Source organism: Bubalus bubalis, chromosome 1, assembly GCF_019923935.1.
Source record: "Bubalus bubalis isolate 160015118507 breed Murrah chromosome 1, NDDB_SH_1, whole genome shotgun sequence".
In the NCBI taxonomy this organism is placed as follows: Eukaryota; Metazoa; Chordata; class Mammalia; order Artiodactyla; family Bovidae; genus Bubalus; species Bubalus bubalis.
This window is the reverse complement of record NC_059157.1, coordinates 157,634,250-157,657,554: the sequence shown is the minus strand read 5'-3', so window position 1 is coordinate 157,657,554 and position 23,305 is coordinate 157,634,250.

Here is a 23,305-nt window from a genome sequence, read left to right as displayed (position 1 = left end):
ATTCTGAAGCTTAAACTTCACTAGCTTGATGGCAAATTTACTCCTCATTCTGTAAACAAGACAGATCATAAACAATTACAGCAAAAATATTTTAGGAAGTGATAAGTATTATAAAAAGATAAAAGTAGGCCATGTGACACAGAATGCCCAGGCAGGCAGTATTAAATATAGTGGAAGTGAAGACCTTAAACTTGATTCCAGAGTAAAGATCATACAAAAGCCACAAGCATTTAAAGGTCACAAGTTCTTTGCTTTCTTGACTGTTCCTATTGTAGCAAATTTTACAAAAGGATTTCATAGAAGGATATCAGAAAGCTATGTTGCATTTCTTATGATACAAAATTGTTTATATCTTTAAAAAAATCCATAAATTTCGTTTTCTGAGAAAGGAAGGATTTTTCCATAAGATAAAGCAAGCAAAACAGGCAATTGTCACTTTTATATGTGAGATGGTGGTTCAGATCATTTTGCAGCATATTAAAGGCATTTCAGCCTACTTACCCAAAGCCCTTTTGAAAATGGTCTTCAAACTCCAGGGTTTCTATATAAACAGAAGTACACAGAGCACCATCTTAGAAAAGTGACTGAGAAGAAGGAATTGTCTTCAGTTTTAACAGAAGACAAAGAGTGAAAGATGAGGAAATAGGAAAAAAAAAACAAAAAAGATTTAAATTCTCGAGCACCTCACCAATTATGATAATGGCAAAGACCTAAAGCCTGTGTGTCAATTTAAGCCCCAGAAAAGTATGCGCATTTCGAATCAGAGGGAAATGGAAATAGTCAGCAGCATTGTACTGTCTTAACCCGGGAGAAGAAAGAGTTGCAACTCTACATGTTTCTAGACTTTTATTGAGCCACTTCTTTTAATCTTCTTGAAATTGGACTTATTCATTTTACAGGAACACTACTTAGCTCTGAAAGATTATCTTAACAAAAGAATATTTCAATTCAGGAGTTTAGAGAAATTAGTCAAATGGAGTTGCCTGTCATAATGACCATTCTGGTTTTCATCTTCGCTGAAATAAAACTCATAAACAGTCAGGAATGAGAGTGTTCCCACCTTCTCTTGTCAGAAAAGTTCAGAACAATCGATACAAACTAGTTGAAGACAATTTTTATAATGGAATTCCTTCTGTCAGCCACTTTTTAATTTTTTTGTTTTGCTGTGTATGTGTGTGTGTGTGTGTAAAGGTTGGGGGTCTGGCTAATTTTTATTTTAGGTGATATAGACCTGTAATAAAAAAATTTAAAAATCAGTAGACAAAAACATATACAATGAAAACAAGATCTTTCTTCCCATTTCATGCCCAATCTTTCTCCCCAAATGTAACTAGTAAGAATAATTTCTTATGGATCCTTCAGGGAATAGGGGAAAAATACACATATACACACACACACAAAGGTTACATATGTGTTTAATGTTTTACACAAATTGCATTATATAGCAAAGAGTGTTTGAATCTTCAAACACTCAATTCAAATATTGTTCAATTTGAATAATCATTGCCAAAATGACCTTTCAAAGAAATTGTATATTTTATTTTCCCACCAGAAATACATGAATTTCTGTACATAACCTCTCCAAATACATTAATTCATGAAGAAATACATGAATTTCTTCATAGCCTCTCTAAAACTGAATGTTAGTAAACTTAAAACAAAATTTTTAATCTAAAAGATGAAAGAAAGCGCCATTTTTGCTTTTGCTAACTAATTGTGAATGACAGTGCATATTTTTCATGTTTTTTACCCATTTATATTTCTTTTTTCCCTTAAGTGTTTATGTTTATCACCTTTAAGGACTACTCCGGTGGCTCAGCAGTGTTAATGGAATGCAGGAGATATGGAGAAGGAAATGGCAACCCACTCCAGTGTTCTTGCCTAGGAAATCCCATGGACAGAGAAGCCTAATGGGCTATAGTCCATGTCTCAAAGAGTCGGACATGACTGAGCACACACACACACACACACACTTTTCACCTTTATATGTTTTTCTTCTATATTTTCCTTTATGTGACAATTTACATAAACCATTTATAAATTTAGAAAAATCACCATTTGTAAAGTATATATCTTACAAATATTTTTCCAAGTTAATCATTGTGGGGGTATTTTTTTGCTTTTTTTCTCTTGTAAAATTGCTCTTACAGTCTTTTTGCAGTGCGATTTTTAAACTTTTTCATTTATGGCTTTAGTGTTTTTGTGTCCTACTTACAGTCTTCTCATAGTAAGATTATACATAAGTTTATCCAGTTTTTCTTCTAGTAATTTTATAATTTTAGTTTTAAATTTCTGATGTACCTAGAAATTATTTTGATATTAAGGAATCAATCCTATTTTTTACAAAATACTAGCATATTTTTTCAACACTATTTGTGAATCTATTCTTTCTCCTCTGTTTGGATATGCCACCCTCATAACACACTGATTTCCCTTGAATTTATCTATTACTGGACTCTTTCTTACGTTTCCTAGCTCTATTTCTTCTATACTACCAAATTCTTTTAGGTTTTTTTTTCTTTTCTTTTTTAACTTGATTACATATTTTATTATCTGGTAGACTAGTCTTCTTTTTTTCTTTAATTCTTTAAAAATTTATTTATTTATTTGTGGCTATTCTGGGTCTTTGTTGCAATGCATGGGCTCTTTGTTGCTGCATCTGGGTTTTCTCTAATTGTGGCACATGAGCTTCTCATTGCAGTGGTTTCTCTTGTTCTGGAGCTTGGGCTCTAGGGCACGTGGGCTTCAGTAGTTGCAGCTCCCAGGCTCTAGATCATAGGCTTAATAGTTGTGGTGCATGGGGCACTGAGGATCTTAGTTTCCAGACCGTGGGTCAACGCCTTGTCTCCTCCATTGGCATGCAGATTCTTAACCCCTGGACTCCCAGGGGAAGTCCCTAGACTAGTCTTCTTTTATTGCTTTTCTTTTCTAAAACTCTCCATATTTCACATAATTTCAAAAATTTTGTCTGATTTCCCATAAAATCTTCTCGTGTTATAATGAGATTGATTGACTTAAGTTAATTTATCATTAAGTGATCATTTTTTAACCTATCCATAGACAAAGTGTCATTTCCTCTATCAATCTCAATAGAATTTTTTAGATGCATTTATAAAAGTCTTAGAAATTCTATAAGTTTCTCATTATTTATCTTTTTATAACCATTGTAAATGAGATCGTTTCTTCCTTTTTTATCTAATATATTGTTGTGTACTCTTAGGAAAGTTTCTAAGTTTTGTGTATTAATTTTGTAAGTAGCCATCTTGATAAAAATTATTTTATTAATTATAAAAGGGTTTTGGGGTGATTCTTTTAAATTTTCTAGGTAGATTAATCATTTCACCTGCAAAGAATTTTTTCTGTTTTTCCATTTCTTTTTTTCCTTCCAGTATTTATACTACTAATACTACTAATTTTTCTTGTTTAATTTGTATTGGCTATTCCTTCCTGAACAATATTAGTAATAGAGCTAACACTAGAAATCCTTACCTTTCTCCTGACTCTAGTTTGAATGTTTATTAAGTAGATTCTTTATGCTGTTGTCAAATATCTTCAACAAATACCCTATTGGGAATAAGATAATCATTTTTCCTCCTTTAGCCCAGTATTGTGAGGAATTATATTAATTAATTTCTTGATGTGTAAACAATTTTGCCTTCTTGGAGTGTGCCTTACCAGGCCAGGAAGTAGTGTTCCTTAATTGTCCACTTTATGCTATTTATGCATTTTTAAAAGATATTTGTATTAATATTATAAGTGAGATTAGCTTCGTAAGGAAGGAGGGGCAAATTTTGTTATTGCTTTTCTCCTGATCTAGTAAGTAAAAGTTGAAAGCTTTCCTTCATTTGTGTGTGTTAAGTCGCTTCAGTCATGTCTGACTGTGACCCCATGCCCACCAGGCTCCTCTGTCCACAGGATTCTCCAGGCATGAACACTGTAGTGGGTTGCCATGCTCTCCTCCAGGGGATCTTCCCGACCCAGGGATTAAGCCTGCGTCTCTTGTATCTCCTGCAATGGCAGGCGGGTTCTGTAGCACCAGTGCCAGCTGGGAAGCCTTCCTTCCTTAGTCTTCATTAAAATATTGTAAATTAGGCTGAAATTATCTATAAAACCATTTGGACCCTTTTTTCAGAGAGTACTATTAAAATGTTTTCAGCAAATTTGGTTTGATTTCTTCCTTACCAAACGGGTATTATAAGTATATAAATTTTCAGGTAGTTTTGGTTTGAAGATTTTTTAAAAATTAATTATCCTTTAATAATTGTAGGCTCTTTGCTAATCTATTTTTTATTTCCCATCATAACAATTGATTCTCTTTTTCCTTTTCTTTTATTCTTGAGCACTTTACCTAAGAATCGGTTGATTTTTTAGGTCTTTTCAATGAACCAACTTTTTCTTTGTTAATTTTCTCTCTTGTCTGTTTTCATTCTTCTATCTATAATTTCCTTACTTCTACTGACTTTGGGTTTTTTTTTTTTTTATTTATTTTTAAATTTTACTTTTGGCTGTTCTGGGTCTTTGTTGCTGCGTGCAGACACTCTCTAGTTGTAGTTGGCAGGAGCTACTCTTTACTTGAGGTGTGTGGGCTTCTCAGTTTGATGGCTTCTCTTGTGCTGAAGCACAGGCTCTCGGCACACGCACTTTGATAGTTACAGCCCATAGGCTCAGTAGTTGTGGCTTGAAGGCTCTAGACTCAGTAGTTGCGATATATGGGCTTACTTGCTCCATGGCACCTGGGATCTTCCCAGACCAGGGATTGAACCTATGTCCACTGCATTGGCTGCTGCTGCTGCTGCTAAGTCGCTTCAGTTGTGTCCGACTCTGTGCGACCTCCTAGACAGCAGCCCAGCATTGGCAGGAGGATTCTTATCCACTGCACCACCAGAGAAGTCCCAGTTTATTGTTAAATGTTAGGCATTGATTTAAATATTTGTTCTTTTCTAATATCAATATTTAAAATTTCAAGTTTCCCTCTCATTACAGCTTTAGCTTTATTTCATAAACTTTGATATGTTATCTTTGAATTATAATTCAGCCCAAAGTATTTTCTTACTTCCCTTGTTTTCCATGGTATTTTTCAAGTTTATCCTGTTTGGGGTTTGCTAATCTTCTTGAATAAATGAATCTATGTTTTTCACCAAATTTTAAGATTTTCAGCTATTATTTTCTTTAACTATTTTTTGTGCCTCTCTATCTCTTGCACTGACTCTCTGGGAGTTTATTCATGTATTTAGACTTTTTGAGGTATCTCATTGGTTCCTGAGAGATTTTTTAATCTTTTTTCTCTTTATTTTTCAAATTGGATAACTTTGTATTTACTTACCTTCAAGTTTACTGAAAAAATAAACTTGTTCCTCTGTTATTTCCAATCCACTTGTGAGCCTAACTATCAGTAAGAGTTTTGTTTTAATTTATTATATTTATCACTTCTAAAATTTCCTAGTGCTTCTTTTTTATATTCTCTACTAGTCACATGAGACTTTTACTCATTCCATTTTTATTTTCAGTTGAGGATTTCTACATCATATTGTACAGCTATATAATAACTATGATTCCAACACCTAGGTGTATCTCAGGGATGACAGTGAAGAAGGAATTCATAGGGCCTGGACTCCATCTTAGGCCTGTTCATGCTGATCATGCTCCGCCACCTTTCCAATGGACTCTGAACCCTGTGTTTAGTGCCTATGAGAACAACAACAGAAGGATAAGACCCCCTCCGGACAGGGGAACCTTGAAGATCATATCTAGGTTACTCATCGCCTAAGAGAAAACATACACTAATCACCCCTTTCTCCAAACAGGCCATAAATTTTTCTGTATCTATCGGAGTGTAACCTCAGGTTTATTGATTATGGGCTAATTGTTTGACTGTTTGAGCACATGATCACAGCATGTGAATGATGGGGTTATTGGGATTGTATTTTCCTTGGTTTATGTAAGTCTCAGAAATTTTGAGTGGTGGGTTCAGACATGTACACATGGGGTATAAAAGATTTTCACAAATGCTGCTCGGGGTCCTTGGCTAAGAGGAGACTCTGCCTTGGGCCTGCCGGTGTAATAATCTGCACTCCGCTATCTGCATTGTCCTTCTGAGTGAGTTTGTTTACCGGAACGCATGGCTGCAACAGCTGTTCCTTGTCTTTTTTTTTTTTTTGAGAGTTAGACATATATTCTTGGTTCTGTGTATGTAGAGTAATTTTCTATTGTATCCTGGATATTACAAAAGGTATGTTGTGTAGACTGAGTCCTATTGTGATCCTCTAGAGAAACCAATATGATTTAAACAGTAAGATCTGTTTTATATTTATGAATGGTAATTCAAACCTCTGTGAAGTTTTCTGAGACTTTGCTAATCTGTTTTAGGTCTGGCCCATGCATTTAAAGTTCATGTGTTAGTACAAGACTGTTTTGAGTAGTCCAGTTTTCAACCCATCTCTTTTTAAGCTTTTGTGTGGGTTGTTCCTGTGTAGGCACTGTTCCAGAAGGGCATATTTTTGGGTTAAAGCTGAGTTTGTACATGTGGTTTAAATCTCAGTTCCATTTGGAAGACCTTGCTATGTGTTGGTTGAGGTCAAACCTGTACATGCATAGAGTCACAGAGGAAAGATAAATTCATGAATAAATGGGAAGTCACCCCATGTGAATTATTTCACTCAGTTTTTACTCTCCAACATTTAATTGATTTTGTTTCTTTTTGGAGTTCTTGAACAATTCTGAACATTTTTGTTTGTTATTCAGAGTTGTTGTTTTCATTATAATCATAGGGAGACATGGACTATAGTGAGAATATTTCTTGAGATTGTTGCATTGGTTTTATACTCTTTGGCTTTGTGCTTATTTAACAAGACTTGTAAAACTTTTTTTATTAACTCTTTCCTCAGAGCTCAATAGAAATTGCCTCGGGGTAAAATCAGAGAAAGCTTGCAATGTCCTGAATGCAGACTTTTAAAACCTACATCCTTACAGAATTCTTTAGCCTTGAATTTTAGTATATTCTTCAGAATATCCCAATATAATGAATACCTTGCATTCATTTTTCATAGAACATGGTGAACACTTTAATCTGTAGTTTCAGTTCTTCCCTTCCTCTTATAAAAATACTCATTATTCTATCTTTGAGTACTTTTTTCTATTTCAGTATTTAGTTTATCTTATTCATAGATGCTGAAGATCTTTGTGTGGAATTTATTTTTGTTCTTTATATATATTATGTGCCCTCTAGTTGCTTTAATCTCCTTATGTCTTTTATATGTAATCACCGCGATTATCCCAAACCTTTCCAAAAAAGTCTGTCTTTAACATGTCTATTCTAATCCTTACTAATTCTAATTTATTCATGACGTTTGTATTACACACCCTCAGTTTGTTTTCCTAGTCCTGAAATCTCACATTTCATCTTTTTCTGTTACTTCAATATTTATTTTTTATTCATGAATTCATGCTTTTCTTGATCTCCCTGTGGTCAAATCTCCCATGGTATCTGTCATAGGTTGAATAGTGTCTGCCCCCCTAAAAAATTCATATCTATCCAAAACCTCAGAATATGACTTCATTTGGAAATAGGGTCTTTGCCGATGTATGAATCTAATAATTGAGATAAGATCATGCTGGATTAGAGTGGGTCCTAAACCCTATGAGGTTGCTTTCATTTAAGACAGAGAAGGACAGAGAGACCCAGAGATGAAGGCGATGAAGGCCATGTGAGGATGGATACAGAGTAAGAGTAATGAGTGCTTCTATGAGCCAAGGAATGCCAAGGATTGCCAACAGTCACTGGAAATTAGGAAAGAAGTATGGGAGAGTTTCTCCCTCAAACTCCAGAAAGAACTGACCTTGCTGATTTTGTACTCCTGGCCTCCTGAGGTATGAGAATAATACACCTGTGTTTTTTCAAGCTACTTAGTTTGTAATAACTAGTTATGGCAACACTAGGGATCTACACCTTATGTTGGTACTAGAAAGTGAGGTGCTACAGTAAGAAATATCTACATATGTGGAAATGGCTTTAGAATTGAGAAATGGGTAGAGGCGGGAAGAATTTTGAGGCACTTCTTGGAAAAAGTCTAGATTGCTTTGAAGAGATGATTAGTAGAAATATGTATGTGAAAGGTAATTCTGATGAGGACTCAGATGGAAGTTAGGAGCATGATGAAGAAAAAAATCTTAGCAAATACACATAATATTATGAACAGAATATGGGTAGAAATATGAATGAGGAGAGTGAAAAAGCTGACTTAAAGCTCAACATTCAAAAAACTAAGATCATGGCACCTGGTCCCATCACTCCATGGCAAATAGATGGGGAAAAGTGGAAACAGTGACAGGTTTTACTTTCTTGGGCTCCAAAATCCCTGTGGACAGTGACTGCAGCCATGAAATTAAGACGCTTGCTCCTTGGAAGAAAAGCTATGACAAAATAAACAGTGTATTAAAAAGTAGAGACATTACTTTGCTGAAGTCAAAGCTGTGGTTTTTCCACTCATCATGTATGGATAGAAGAGTTAAACTATAACGGAAGCTGAATGCCAAATTATTGATGCTTTCCAATTATGGTGCTGGAGAAGCCTCTTGAGAGTCCCTAGGACAGCAGAGTGATCCAACCAGTCTATCCTAAAGGAAATCAGTCCTGAACATTCATTGGAAGGACTGATGCTGAAGCTGAAGCTCCAATACTTTGGCCACCAGATACAAAGAGCCAACTCGTTGGAAAAGACCCTGAAGCTGGAAATGATTGAGGGGAAGAGGAAAAGGGCAACAGAGGATGAGATGGTTGGCTAGCATCATTGACTCAGTGGACATGGATTTGAGCAAACTCTGGGAGATGGTGAAGGACGGGGAAGCCTGGCGTGCTACAGACCATGGTCCATGTCAACGAGTCAGACATGACAGCAACTGAACAACAACAATGAACATAAAAGATGCTTTTGGTGAAATCTCAGAGATAAATGAAGGATATATTATTGTCAAATGGCAGAAAAATTGTCCTTAGAAAGCAAAGAAACTTAGGCTGAGATGTGTTCTATAGTTTGGTGGAAAACAAAACTTCTAAGTTAAGAACTTGAATATTTAGCTGAGGATACTTCCAAGAAAAGTATGAAAGGTTTCACCTAGTTCCTCCTTGCTGTTTATAGTAAAATGTGAAAGGAAAGAGGTAAATTGAAGAAGGAACTGTTAAACAATAAGGAACCAGAGTTTGATGATTTGGAAAATTCTCGGTCTATACGAAAGGCATGCTCTAGAGAGAGAATCAAGCATTCTGGACAAACCCTTGCTAAAGAGATTAGGTATATATTAATAACATGTGAATCAAATCAACCATGTCAACAAAAGCCAAGAACAGATATAGGGTTATCAAAGAAAGGTCTATGGCAGACTTTCTTGTCTGATGGCACAGATTACTATGAATTGTGTGGGAGACCAACATTGCTTTTGAAACTGTTATACTAGCAGAAACATTGCCAGCCTGGACTGAAAGAGATAATGGTGGGACAAAATGAAGGAAGACTGTCAGACTTCTGGGGCTATGCAAACAAACAAAAAGTGAACTGACAAAGCTGCTTGGCCGTAAAAGGGTACTAACTGTGAAAAAAAAACAAAAGAACAAGAATGAATCCAGGGGAAAGCTGCAGATAGATGTAAAGGCAGAGACCAGAAAAAAATAGAACAATTGCCACAGGCTAAAAGGGTAAACCAACTGATATAGGCCCAGAGGACAGAGCATCAAATCTTAGATGATTATTCTCAGCCTTTGAACTTAATGGAATTTGTCCTACTGGATTTCAGATTTGCCTGGGATCAATGACCCCTTTATACCTTCCAGTGCCTCCCTATGGGAATAAGAATGTTTATCCTATGCCTGTCCAACAATTATATTTTGGAAGTGGATAACTTGTTTTCTGGCTTCACAGGTGCCTCAATGATAAAGAACCTGCCTGCTAATGCAGAAGACACAGGAGACATGGGTTTGATCGTTGGGTAAGGAAGATACCCCTAGAGTAAGATATGGCAACCCACTCCAGTATTCTTGCCTGGAAAATTCCACAGACAGAGGAGCCTGACAGGCTACAGTCCAGGGGGACACAAAGAAGTGGACACCACTGAGCATGCACGGAACTTGTTTTTTGGTTTCACCAGTCTAGATACAGAGAAGACTGCCAAGGATTTCCAGCAATGACCAGAAACTATTCATCTAGCATTATAAGAGAATACATTTCCATTGTTTCGAGTCATCCGGATTGTGGTAATGTGCTATGACAGCCCCAGGACACTAATACAGTGTGGAATTTACTTTTATTTCTTTGCCCTTTTTAATATGAGGTATTTCATCTATTGGGATTTTTTACACTATATTCTCTTCTTTAATTTTATGTAGCTTTCCTATCACTTCTTTTTGTCTTTATTACTCATTTATGTTGTTTCATCAAAACCTTCTTTTGGTCCTAAATAACTTTGATACATTCTTCTTGTCTTCCTTCCATGGTGCTAAGACCCAATGTTTTTCTTCCTCATTTTCCTAATTATGCATGAATTGAAAGAGTTAAGTCCAGCTTTGGACAACTATAGGTAGATGACCTAGCTTATGTTCCCTCTCATATCATTTTGTTAGAAATTCACTATATAAGAAAATGGACTCAAGGCTTCATTGAGTACCTCCATAAAAGAGGATATCTAAATGGCCAATAAACATATAGCTAAATTGAAAATAACTGAGTTGGCAAGGATCTGGAATAATCAGAAATATCATAGATTGTTGATACTAATTAGTTCAACCATCATGGGAAATTGTTTGTTAGCACCTGTTAAACCTGATCATATGTATACTTCATGACCCAGAAATTCAATTTCTAGATATATACCAAACAGAAGTGTATTCACACTTTCACTAAAAAACACACAGAAGATTCATATCAGTTGTAAACTGGACCTGCTTAAGAATCAACTATAAATGGTGATACGCTCACACAGTGGAATACCATACAGCAGCTTCCGTTGCAGCTCAGCTGGGAAAGAATCTGCCTGCAATGTGGGAGACCGGGGTTCGATCCCTGGGTTGGGAAGATCCCCTGGAGAAGGGAAAGGCTACCCATTCCCATATTCTGGCCTGGAGAATTCCATGGAATGTATAGTCCATGGGGTCACAGAGTCATACATGACTGAAAGACTTTCACTTTCACTTTTAAAAAGAATAAACAAACTAAAACTACATGCAACAACATGGATGAATCTCACAAAGATAATGACGAGCAAAAAAGAGAGAAATCTGATGGATTGAATGTGTTGATGCAAAATTCATATATTGACATCTTAACCCCCAATATGACGTGTTTGGAGATAGAGTCATTTTGTTATTGTTTAGTCGCTAAATCATGTCCAACTCTTTTGTGACCCCATTGACTGTAGCCCACCAGGCTCCTCTGTCCATGAGATTTTCCAGGCAAGAATACTGGAGTGAGTTGCCATTTCCTTCTCCAGGAGATTTTCCTGCCCCAGGGCTCGAACCTGAGTCTCCTGCATTGACAAGCAGATTCTTTACCTCTGAGCCACCTATGAAGCCCATAGAACCTTTAAGAGATAATTAAAGTTAAATAAGGTCAAAAATGGGGCCACAATTAGATAACATTAGTGTTCTTAAGAGAAAAGACACTGGGGATCTTGCTTGCTCGCACTTTCTCTCAGTCTCTGTCTTGTGAGCACATAGCAAGAAGATAGCCACCTGCAAGCCAAGAAGAGAGCTCCTGCCACAAGCTGAATATGCTGGGGCCTTGATCTAGGTCTTCTGGCCTCCAGAACTATGAGAAATTAAATTTCTGTCATTTAAGCTGCCCACATTATGATACTTTTTATGGCATTTCAATCACACTAAAAAAGAATTTATTACATAAATCCTCCAAATATATAAATTCAAAAGCAGACACAATTAATCTATGGGGTTAGAAGTTAAAGAATAGTCACTCTTGGGAGAAGTAGGAAATAACTAGAAGGGAGCCCAGAAAGATGCCTAAGTCACTAGGGATACTCTGTTCTTGATGTGATTGCATGAATGTCTTAATTTTGTGAAAATTCATTGGGATGTACACTAATGCATTTTTCTGATTTATGCATTTATGTATAAATGCATTTTTCTAAATGTACATTTTGTGAGAAAAAATTACAAAAATTGTCTTTTCTAAAATTTCAGTGCCTTAGTTCCCTGCTCCTAGCCAGGACACAGGTTTTTGGAATTTTTATTTATTTATTTTTTTACATAGGCCTACTCTAAAGATTCCTTTGTGGCTCAGACAGTAAAGAATTTGCCTGCAATGCAGGAGACCCAGGTTCGATCCCTTGGGTGGGAAGATCCCCTAGAGAAGGGAATGGCAGTCCACTCCAGTATTCTTGCATGGGAGGGGAGGTGAAGAGTGAAAGGGTGGAGATCAGTGATCTTTTTAAGGATGTAATTCATTTTCTTTCCCCCGACTGCTTACAGGATGAATGAAGTCCACAATGCCTATTGTATTCTGCCTTTCAGTTCAGTTAAGGTCAGTTGCTCAGTCTTGTCTGATTCTTTGGGACCCCATGGACTGCAGCACGCCAGACTTGCCTGTCCATCACCAACTCCCAGAGCTTGCTCAAACTCACGTCCATTGAATTGGTGATGCTATCCAACCATCTCATTCTCTGTTGTTCCCTTCTCCTCCTGCCTTCAATCCTTCCCAGCATCAGGGTCTTTTCTCATAAGTTGGCTCTTCTCATCAGGTGGCCAAAGTATTGGAGCTTCAGCTTCAGCATCAGTACTTCTAATGAATATTCAGGGTGGATTTCCTTTAGAATTGACTGGTTTGATTTCCTTGCAGTCCAAGGGACTCTGAAGAGTCTTCTCCAACACCACAGCTCAAAAGCATCAACTCTTTGTCACTCAGCCTTCTTTGTGGTCCAACTCTCACATCCATGCATGATTACTGGGAAAACCATAGCTTTGACTAGACAGACCTTTGTCAGCAATGTCTCCACTTTTTAATATGCTATCTAGATGTGTCATAGCTTTTCTTCCAAGGAGCGAGCGTCCTTAAATTGCATGGCTGCAGTCACCATCTGCAGTGATTTTGGAGCCCAAGAAAATAAAGTCTGTCATTGTCTCCATTGTTTCCCCATCTGCTTGCCATGAAGTGATGGGACTGGATGATGGGACTGGATGCCATGATCTTCGTTTTTTGACTGTTGAGTTTTAAACCAGCTTTTTCACTATCCTCTTTCACCTTCATCAAAAGGCTCTTTAGTTTTTCTTCATTCTGCCATAAGGGTGGTGTCGTCTGCATATCTGAGGTTATTGATATTTCTCCTGGCAATCTTGATTCCAGCTTTTGCTTCATCCAGCCTGGCATTTCGCATGATGTACAGTCTTCTCTGGTGGCTCAGATGGTAAAGCGTCTGCCTGCAATGTGGGAGACCCAGGTTCGATCCCTGGGTTGGGAAGATCCCCTGGAGATGGAAATGGCAACCCACTCCAGTACTCTTGCCTGGAAAATTCCATGGGCCGAGGAGCCTGGTAGACTACAGTCAATGGGGTCGCAAAGAGTCGGACATGACTGAGCAACTTCACTTTCACTTTCACAGTGCATATAATTTAAATAAGCAGGGTGACAATATACAGCCTCGACATGCTTCTTTCCCAATTTTGAACCAGCTTGGTTTTATATCTATTTGTTGAACTCCTGCTGCCATACTAAAATTTTCCTTCATTCATTTCTATAGTTGTCACTGTTTGAAACTTACTTTTAACTGTTTTATTTTTGGACAAAGAGGGATCTAATATATAACTTTTTTCACTGTCTTTCCCCAGAAAGCGGAAGTCAAGTTTACTTAACTACCAACTAACTTACTTAGTTACCATATCTTTTAAAATATGCTAGAAGGTAGTTGACTTAAAAACAAAAAGCTTTTATGAACCCCTATAAATAATAATAGTATTAATATATTTATCCTAAGTTAAAATTGTCAAGACTTTTAATAAAGATGCCTGATCATGATTGACTTAAAATGTTACATGGTAGAAGCCTTTCAGTTCAGACCCCAAGAAAGAAAAAGAGCATCTCTTTCTTCTTAAAGGACATTTAACCACTGGATTTTTTTCTTGTCAATGACAGGGGTCCAATTTATTGTTCACTGCCCTACCCCCACTGCCAGCACCACGGACAATGTCTAGTTCTAAATAATACTTAAGAATGAATAAATAAACTAATGAATGGGAATGTAATCATAACAAAGAACATGTAAATAGATCATGCTAAAATTAGAAAAATAGAAGAAACATCTCTTAGCCATTTCTTCACACTTTTAAAGCCGTTATCCAGCATTTGTGCCAAAAACAAAACTAAACATTTCACTTAATAAGTTAGAAAATTAAAACTCAGGAAAAGAAAATAATTTTAAAATTGACACCAGAAATGAATGGAAAACAAACACACAAAGAATAAGTTGGTAAATGAAACTGTACCCTGACTCTGAAAATGCCACAAAGTGAACCACAATTGTTTAAACCTCAACAGGAAAAAGATTGAAAATAAAACTCAATATTGATATATTTAAAGCATCTTGATATTTTGTACATAGTGTAATTTTCCAGTAAAATACCAATTTCCAAAATTACTCCAAGAAGAGGAAGAAAATACGCATTTGTCAAAGCACTACCCTCTCCAACGGATACAGGTTCCGAATGATTTCATAATTGAGTTATTTTAAATCTTCAAGGAATAAATAATTCTGCTGCTTTTTAAAGTGTTTCCAGATCTAGAAAAAGAAGGATCATTTCCAAGTATATTTTGTGAAGTTAGCGTATTGATATCAAAACATGGCTAGAGAATGATATTATAATATGTCAACTTAAAAAATATTCACACCCTAAAAGTTGAGTTATATTTTATTTGGTGGGATTTTTTAGGACTTCAAGCCTGGGAAACTATCTCAAGTGACCCTGAGAAAACTACTCTGAGGAGGCAAGGGGAGGAGTCAGGTTATATAGAAGTTTTGCAGCAAAGGGCAGGTAGTCTGAATATCAAAAGATGATTGTTAGTTAAAGGAAACCAGATATCCTAAGTTAAGGAATTTAGTGCTTTTCTATGTATGGGAAGATGCAAGAGTCTGAGTTCACTGAAATCATTCCTTTCATATGGACCTCAGCTATCCTGAGGCCAGTAACCTGTGTTATCCTGTACTTCCTTGGGCTCACCATAGGGAATGACTGCAATCTGATGGCTATTAGACCACAGGTATTTTTCTCCTCCCTGAGCACCCTTAGCACTCAGGAACCTACATTGGAGACCTAGAATCACTGATGACTGTGACATCCTTGTTTATTGATACGGCAGAAAACATTCCAATTCTCAACAGCTAATACCGAAAAGGAGCTTTTAGTGTATAATAAGCATTAGTTAAGGGTCCTAGGAATATAAACACATTTAACTCTCACAAAATGCTTATGAGATAGATGCATATTAAAACTTTGCAGATAAGAAAACTTAGACACAGAGATGCTAAATAACTTCAAGATTTCACAGTTAGTAAATTGTAGAACTGGAATGCAAGTTGAGTAACTTGATTCTAGGAGACAAGCTATAGACCATTACGCTGTTTGACTTTCATAGAAAACAGAAGTTACACCCCTACTTCATTTTTGAATGAAGATGCCACCATCTGAGATAAATTGCTAGCAAGTTTAACTCAAAAGTATATAAAGTTTGAAGAAGAAAACAAATATATATCATGACCAAAAGAGGGTTGTTTTTTTTTTAAGAAAATCTAAAAAAACTCAAGAGTATAAAGACAATTTATGCAATTCTTAAATTTTAAGTAATTTAAAATTTTATGTGTTCATTCAATCGGAAAGCAATTTGATGTAATCATTCTCAGAGAACAGAATAAACCATATATTAAAGAAGCAACAGTTACCATTATTAATAAAAATATAGTGAACAGAGGAAAACAAAATGAAAAAAAAATTAATAATATGAAAATTCAGTAAAGAGGTTATTGAATGGATTTGGCTAAAGGGCAACTAGATCCAGAGTCTGAAAGCAGGAGTTGCTGCTCAGTTGATCACTCTCTTGACTGATAAGGATAAGGGTAGAAGGTAACTATACATCACCTAAAATTACTTTAGGTCGCTTGGTCAGAGGTTATTGACGTCAAGAATAGACCTTCATTCTTGATCTTTGGGAAACTGAGAGAAAATCAATGTCCTGAGAGTTGCAGCAAAAGAATGTAGTTTTGTATACATAAAACTGCTTCTGATCCGCAAATGTCCCTTTGGGCTAGGGAAAAGCTGAAACCATGCTATTAAAGATCCTTCTTTATAGCTGGAAGCATTCTTAATCTGTTCATTGAAATGCCTATGGTCATGATGGTTTATTAAGGCATCTTTCCCATAGAGCAGGTGGTTTAGAGCAAGTATATTGGCCTTTTTTGTCTTCAGTTTATTCCCTTGTAAAATGTAAGGGGTTGAACAAGAATAACCTAAGACTTTTCCCAGACCTAATATGTCAAGATTTTAGATCCTCAGATCCTTCCCAGAGAGCAGATAGAAACTGATGGTTGTAATGGAAGGAATGTCCTGAGGTCCTGATGACATTGAGAAAGAACAAAACTTTCTCAATGAGGGTGAGTTGGGAAGAGGACTTGGTGCAAGGATGGCTAAAGATAAACCCGAATGTTTTAGAAGTGGTCTAAGGTATGCCTTATATTTACATAAGGATAATTGCCATGTAACATATTAAAAGGCTACATGTGCCAGCCATACAAATAAAAAGTATCACATATTCTTTATTCAACTTTGTTCTGAGTTAAGAAGTCATGGAGGGGACTCTTACCATAGCAACCATTTATTACTAAGATCCTGATAATATTTTTGAAGTGTGGTTTGTTTTTTTCCCAAATAATTCCCTGGCATCAGCTATGTGTCTATAAATTTAACTCAATTCTGACACATATACCTGCAGATAGCACCAGATTCCATGGTTAAGAGTTCAGTTCTACAAAACTGCTCTCCATTTCAGGTGCTAATAGCAAGTCCCGATTATTGCCTGAGCTACTAACAAACTGGCTATCAGTCAGTTTCCCATGACCCCTTGTTTGGTTTCAGTTAATTTGGTAGAGCGATTCACAGAACTCAGGAAACCAGTTTACTCACAAGGTTATTGATTTATTATGAAAAGTGAAAAAAAAGGTGAAAGTGCTAGTTGCTCAGTCATGTCTGTTTGCAGCCCCGTGGACTGTGGCCTGCCAGGCTCCTCTGCCTATAAAATTCCACAGGCAAGAATACTGGAATGAGTAGCCATTCCCTTCTCCAGGGCATCTTCCTGACTCAGGGATCAAACCGGGTTTATCATAAAAGGGTATAATTCAGGAAGAGCCCAATGGGAGAGGTCCACCAGGGCAAGGTATGAAGAAAGGATGAGGAGCGTCAATGCCTTCTCTGAGCACCGCTCTCCCCAAATCTCCATGTGTTTAGCAACCCAGAAGCTCTCCAAACCCTGATACTTTGAGTTTTTATAGAGACCTCATTACCGAGGCATGATCAATGAAATCTTTGGTCCTCGGTTATTAAACTCAATTTCCAGCCCCTCTTCCTTCCCCAGAGGCCAGGGATAGAAGTGGAACTGAAAATTCCAACCCCAGTTGGTTTCTCAGGCAACCAACTCCCACCCTTAGATGACTAGGGGCTTTCCAAAAGTCACCTCATTAACAGACACCTTTATTATGCTCATCACTTTGGAAATTCTGAGGGTTTCAGTAGTTCTGTGCCAGATAGAAACAAAGATCAAATATGTATTTCTTACTAAAAATATCAGAATATCACAATTATAAACTTGTATTTGTTACAGGTATATAGAAATGCACTTGATTTTTTGTATTTGCTTTTTATATATTTTATCCTTAATAAGCACATCTATTAATTCTAACTATTTATCTATAGGTTCTTTTAGATTTTCTAGGTACATTACATTTGAGAATAACAACAGTTACATTTGTTCCTTTCTAAAACTTGTAACACTTTCTTTCTTCATTCTGACTAATTGCCTTAGTTAGAATATTTTCTTTCATGTTTTAAATTTAAATGGTGGTAGTTGGCATCCTTGTCATATATTGTAATTTTTTTTCTAGAGTTAATTTTCAAACACTTAACATTTATATAGATTTACCTATTTACCTTCATCTTGCTCATCATTCCTTCCAGCCTTTTTGAACTTTCACCTGCATCCTATTCCATAGGCAAAATATGGATCTTTTGGTAACAAATACCTTTAGTTTAGGGGCTTTTCATGTGCTGCTAGTGATAAAGAACCCACCAGCCAGTACAGGAGACATAAGAGATGCAGATTTGATCCCTGGGTCAGGAAGATCCTCTAGAGGAGGGTACGACAACCCACTCCAGTATTTTTGCCTGGAGAATCCCAAGGACAGAGGAACCTAGCAGGCTACAATCTATAGGGTCATAAAGAGTTGAACATGACTGAAGCAACCTGGCAAGCATGCATGCCTTTGATTTATCTTCTTTTTTGAAGAAACTATTCTTTCAAAAAGGCTTCCTTGGTGACTCAGTGCGAAGAATACCCTTGCCAAGCAGGAGAGATAGATTCAATCTCTAGGTTGAGAAAACTCCCTGGAGAAGGAAATGACAATCCACCCCAGTATTCTTGCCTGAGAAATCCCATGGACAGAGAGAGGAGCTTAGCAGGCTAAAGTCCAGGCTACAGGTTGCAAAAGAGCTGGGTATGACTTAGTGACTAAGCAACAACAAAATTCGTTCAAAACTTTAAAGACTATCTTTCCATTGCCTTTGGGCTTCCATTCTTCATGTTGAAAATTCAGCTATTACCCTAATTGTTAGTTCTTTGAGTTCCAGAGTGTTTGTCCCTAGTTACCTGTAAGAAATGAACATAAATATTTATGGAGGAAGGTAATATACTTACAGGCTTGGAGCTATATCACAAAATTTTTGTATACAATCTCCGACACTCAATTTAAAGTAACCAGGCATCTGAGAAGAAATGAGAACAGAAATGAAACTTTAGAGAAACAGTCAACAATACTGACAAAACTAAAGGTAAATTCCTGTTTCTCCAACCCCCACTGCTTCTCTGTTAACTGCTTTTGGGATTTATCTCCTTGACTTTAGCCCTCAACATGGTTATTATGATATTGTTGTTTAGTTGTGAAGTCATGTCTGACTCATTTGTGACCCCATGGATGATAGCCCCCAAGGCTCCTCTGTTCATGGGATTTCCCAGGCAAGAATATAAGAGTAGGTTGCATTTCCTTCTCCAGGGTATCTTCCTGACACAGGGATGGAACCTGTGTCTCCTACACTCAGCCTTCTTTGTGGTCCAACTCTCACCTACATGGCTACTGGAAAAAACCATAGCTTTGACTATATGTACCTTTGTTGGCAAAGTGATGTCTCTCCTTTTTAAAATGCTGTCTAGGTTTGTGAAAACTTCCCTTCCAAGGAGCAAGCGTCTTTTAATTTCATGGCTACACTTACCATCTGCAGTGATTTTGGAGTACAAGAAAATAAAATCTGTCACCGTTTCCATTTTTTTCCTAATGTATTTGCCATGTAGAAATGGGACCAGCTGCCATGATCTTAAGTTTTTCGAACATTGAGTTTTAAGCCAAATTTTTTACTCTCCTCTTTTACTCTCATCAAGAGGATCTTTATTTCCTCTTCACTTTTTAACATTACAGTGGTATCTGAGTATCTGAGGTTGTTGATATTTCTCCCAGCAATCTTGATTCCAGATTGAGACTCATCCAGCCTGGCATTTTTCATGACATTCTCTCTATTATATATGGTAAACAAGCAGGGTGACAATATACAGCCCAGACATACTTCTTTCCTAATTTTGAACTAGTCACTTGTTCCATATCTGGTTTCAACTGTTGTTTCTTGACACACATACAGGTTCCTCAGGAGATAGGTAAGATAATCTGGTATTCCAATCTCTTTAAGAATTTTCCACCATTTGTTGTGATCCATGCAGTCAAAGTCTTTCACATAGCCAATGAAACAGAAGTAAATGCTTTTTGAAATTCCCCTGCTTTTTCTATGATGCAAATGTTGACAATTTGATCTCTGGTTCCTCTGCCTTTTCTAAACCCAGGTTATAAATCTGGAAGTTCTCGGTTCATGTACTATTGAAGCTTAGCTTGAAGCATTACCTTGCTAGCATGTCCAACGAGCACAATTGTATGGTAGTTTGAACATTCTTTGGCATTACCTTTCTTTGGGATTGGAATGAAAACTGACCTTTTCCAGTCCTGTGGCCACTGCTGAGTTTTCCAAATTTGCTGGCATATTGCGTGCAGCACTTTCATAGCATCACCTTTTAGGATTTGAAATAGCTCAACTGGGATTCCATCACCTCCACTAACTTTTCCATAGTAATGCTTCCTAAGGCCCACTTGACTTCACACTAAAGGATGTCTGGCTCTAGGTGAGTGACCACCCTATTGTGGTTGCTGCTAAGTCACTTCAGTCGTGTCTGACTCTGTGTGACCCCATGGACTGCAGCCTACCAGGCTCCCCCATCCCTGGGATTCTCCAGGCAAGAACACTGGAGTGGGTTGCCATTTCCTTCTCCAATGCATGAAAGTTAAAAGTGAAAGTGAAATCACTTGGTCGTGTCCGACTCTAGCAACCCCATTGACTGCAGCCTACCAGGCTCCTCCATCCATGGGATTTTCTAGGCAAAAGTACTGGAGTGGGGTGCCATTGCCTTCTCCATCTATTGTGGTTATATGGGTCATTAAGACCTTTTTTGTATAGTTCTGTGTATTCTTGCCACCTCTTCTTAATCTCTTCTGCTTCTGTTAGGTCCTTGCTATTTCTGTCCTTTATTTTTACCCATCTTTGCCTGAAATGTTTCCTTGGTATCTCCAATTTTCTTGAAGATATCCCTAGTTTTCCCCCATTTTATTGCTTTCCTCTATTTCTTTGTATTGTTCATTTAAGAAAGTGTTAGTCACTTAGTCATGTCAAACTCTTTGTGAGTCTGTTCTATGAGTCTCCTCTGTTCATGGAATTCTCCAGACAAGAATACTGGAGTGGGTAGCCATTCCCTTCTCCAGGGGCTCTTCCCAACCCAGGAATGGAACCTGGATCTCCTGAATTGCAGACAAGATTCTTTATAGTCTGAGCCACCAGAGAAGCCCAAAGGCTTTGTGCATTCAGCTTAGTATATCTTTCCTTTTCTCCTTTCCCTTGCACTTCTTTGCCTTTCTCACCTATTTGTAAAGACTTCTCAGATAACCACAATTTCTTTTTGTTTGAAATGGCTTTGATCACCACCTCTTGTACAACATTATGAACCTCCATCAATAGTTCTTAAGTCACTCTGTCTACCAGATCTAATCCCTTGAATCTATTCATCACTCTCACTGTATAATCCTAAGAGATTTGATTTATGTCCTACCTTAATGGCCTAGTGGTTTTCCCTACTTTCTTCATTTTAAGCCAAAATTTTGCAATAAGGAGCCATTGATCTAAGCCACAGTCAGCTCACTTTTTGCTGACTATATAGAGCGTCTCTATATTTGGGTACAAAAAATATGATCAATCTGATTTCGGTATTGACCATCTGGTGACATCCATTTGTAGAGTCATCTCTTATGTTGTTGGAAGAGGATGTTTGCTATGACCAGTATGTTATCTTGGCAAAACTCTGTTAGCCTTTGCCCTACTTCATTTTGTATTCCAAAGCCAAAGTATGTGTGAAAAAGTGTTAGCTGCTCAGTCGTGTCTGACTCTTTGACACCCCATGAACTGTAGTCTGTCAGGCTCCTCTATTCATGGCATTCTCCATGCAAGAATATTGCAGTGGGCAGCCACTCCCTTCTCCAGGGGATCTTCCTGACCCAGGGATCAAACCCAGGTCTCCTGCATTGCCTGCAGATGATATACCATATGAGCCACCAGGGAAGTGGTATTGACCATCTGGTGATGTCCATGTGTAGTGTCATCTTTGGTGTTGTTGGAAGAGTGTGTTTGCTATGATCAGTGTGTTTTCTTGACAAAACTCTGTTAGTCTTTGCCCTGCTTCATTTTGTACTCCAATGCCAAACTTGCCTGTTACTCCAGGTATCTCTTGATACTTCTGTATTCCAATCCTCTGTGATGAAAAGGACACCTTTTTTTGATGTTAGTTCCAGAAGTTCTTGTAGATCTTCGTAGAATCATTTGAGTTCAGCTTCTTCAGCATCAGTGGTTGCGGCATAGACTTTGATCACTATGATGTTGAATGGTTTACCTTGGAAATGAACCAAGGTCATTCTGTTGTTTTTGAGATTGCACCCAAGTACTGCATTTTGGACTCTCTTGTCGACTATGAAGAATACCCCATTTCTTCAAAGGGGTTCTTGCCCTCAGTAGTAGATGTAATGGTCATCTGAATTAAATTTACCCATTCCTGTCCATTTTAGTTCACTGATTCCTAAGAATTTAATGTTCGGTCTTGCCATTTCCTGCTTGACGTTTCCAGTTTACCTTGATTTATGGATCTAACATCCCAGGTTCTTCTGCAATATTGTCCTTTCCAGCATCCAACTTTACTTTCACCATCAGACACACCCACATTTGAGCACTATTTCCACTTTGGCCTAGCCTCTTCATTCCCTCTGGAGTGTTTCTCTGCTCTTCCCCATAAGAAATATTGGACATCTACTGACCTCGAGGACTTATCTTTTCTGTGTATAGGAAGGTACAGGACTCTGGGCTCACTGAAACCATTCCTTTCATATTTATTTCTTTTTAAATTTAGCTTCAGCTTTCTGAATTAGTTGATTGATACCTTTTATCAGTTTTGGAAAATTCTTAGGCACTATCTCCAAACAATGTTTCTACCCTACTTTCTCTCTTCGTCTGGGACTTCAGTTACAAGTATGTCAGATCTTCTCAATGTATTCTGTATCCTCCTGCCTTTTACCTTCTTTTCTTTATTGTCCACCCCTTTGTTTCCTAGTGTTTTGTTCTGGGTAATTTTTGTTTTCTTTTGATTTATTTTTCTGACTTAGATTCAAGGTAAATAATCCTATATTTATCTTCAAATTTAGTTCTTTCTTTTTTAAAGTTTCCAGCTATATGAAAAAGTATTCAAGCTTGGCTTTTATGTCTTGGATCATAATAATCATAATTATTTTGAAGAATTGATGCTTTTGAACTGTGATGTTGAAGAAGACTCTTGAGAGTCCCTTGGACTGCAAGGAGATCCAACCAGGCTAAAGCTGAAACTCTAGTACTTTGTCCACCTCATGCAAAGAGTTGACTCATTGG